At 39.9% G+C, this 2,080-nt stretch overlaps 1 non-coding gene across 1 annotated transcript; it reads left to right on the forward strand.

Moving 5' to 3' along the window:
• The first annotated feature begins 225 nt into the window (after positions 1-225).
• Positions 226-391, forward strand: LOC112551564. The gene has a single exon (XR_003095865.1). It is a non-coding gene; the product is annotated as a U1 spliceosomal RNA (small nuclear RNA).
• The last annotated feature ends 1,689 nt before the right edge of the window (positions 392-2,080 follow it).

Raw genomic sequence — 2,080 nt, forward strand, 5'->3', positions numbered from 1 at the left:
CTGATATGGTGATTTCACAAATATTCATGTATTATGTAGGTGCATGTAAGATGCTCATAGCTTAGAAATATTTATTAGGATTTGGAAAACTTCAGAGAAAGGTTAGATTCAGCTGGAAGAGAAAAACACAGAAAGGTTCTTATCAATCCATCCTTTTATCCAGTAAAGTGTTACCATGTGTTATTTTCATTTCTTGGGTTCCTGTGTCCTAAAATCAAGTATAATATATATACCTGGCAGGGGAGATCCCATGATCACACAGATCATTTTTCCAGGGTGAGGCCTGTCCACTGCACTCCAAGCAGCCAGACCCCTGCAAATTTCCCCAAATGCGGGAAACTCGACTGCACAATTTTTTGGCAATTCAGAACTGCTTTCTTGCTTTTCCCCTGGCTTGCTTCTTGGCCTTCAGGCTCAGAGCACATGAGACTAGGGGGCACCCGAACCCCAGGGTCTCTGGGTCTTGGGCTTGCACATAGGATGCCTTCCACAGATTTGGAGAGTATTGGAAGACCCAGATTGATGGGTATGGGAGGAAGGATACTTGCCCTGTGTTACAGCCATATAGCTTGAACAATTGAGCTCTGCTCAGTTGAAATTTGGAACTTGACTCTTGGGATTTACCTAAATGAATTCAGAACTGATCTGGCCCTTGATACACTAGATATTGTATATATATAATTGTACTTTTTGTTTCTATTTTCAGTATTATTCAGCTTTCTATTTTTGACCTTTAGCCCTCAACAGCCACCAGTTATGTGATGCCACCTTGTGGTCTTTCAAGATGGAAGATACTATAAAAATGTTATTATTATATATTTTTAAAGGGGATTCTCTTCCTCATAAGAGACATTCAGAATGCTATATTATCTTATGCTGTCCTAGGTTTGGTTCTGACATATGGAAAAAGATGAGAGAATGAAAGGGGCATATCTTAATACATACTATAGGAGCATAATTAGCTACACATTTCAGCCGGAGATGTGAATTATCAGTTCACAACTGTACCTCATTCAGATGACCAATAGCAAGGGAACCATGGAATATAAATACTTCTATAAGGTGAGGAAACACAGTCCTAAAAGTAGCTAAATTTGTCTTTTTTCTCCACTATGCCTGTTGGAAAGCTTTTTACTTCTCTGATAGTCAACAACTTTAATCTAATTTCCAGCTGAATATTTATTCACGGGCAGTTTATACTCATTTGTTATTGTGCCAACATTGTCCTTTAGTTTAAATAGATCTTTCTCTTGGGTTATTTACTCCTTTAATTTATTTATTTTACTAGTCTAAAGAAGCCAAGTTCTTTTAATCTCCTTTCATACAATAGGCCTTCCATTCCCTTGAAAGCCCCAGTAGCCACTCTATACTAGTACTATTTTGAAGAATCATTTTTTAAACCTGTACAACCAAACTTGTACAAAGTGTTCCAGATGAGGTGTTATTAGAGCTCTGTATAATGACATTAATATTATTTTTTTAAATACCTCTCCTAACGCATTTTAGGATTGCATCTACCTGGATGCATCTACACATGCAATTAATGTGCCCTGATAAACCCTGGTGCAGTTTGCACCCATGTCAGCTGCTCCCAGGTGCAGCATCTACATGTGCGCCTGGACCACAGCACTTTGAACTGGGGTGGACCAGCCCCAGGCTGGAATGGGGCCCTAGGCTCTGGATGGCAGCATTGGGTAGTGAAGATGCTGGCTGGGGCACAAGGGTGCTACAGTGTGAGGCTAAGTGGCAGGCAATTCCTGTACTTTAGCACCCTAGTTCCCCAGCCAGCCCCTGTCACAGACTACATGTGTGCTTGATCACATGCAATTACTCTGCTGTAAGATAGTACTTGTCCCAAACAGTATTATCTTATCTTAATTAATGTACTGTGCCCTAATAGTGGCACACATGTAGACTGTGACACTTTACTGTAGAGCTAATTAGTCGACTTTGAAATAAAGTGCATCAAAGTGCACCTCTTTTTCACAACTGTATCACATTGATGGTTAAGTCATTCCTTGATCAGCTAATGCACCCAGTTCTTTCTCTTTTTCTTTTATTTCAATCCGACAAGTTCCAT

This window comes from Alligator sinensis, unplaced genomic scaffold, assembly GCF_000455745.1.
Source record: "Alligator sinensis unplaced genomic scaffold, ASM45574v1 scaffold834_2, whole genome shotgun sequence".
Classification (NCBI taxonomy): domain Eukaryota; kingdom Metazoa; phylum Chordata; order Crocodylia; family Alligatoridae; genus Alligator; species Alligator sinensis.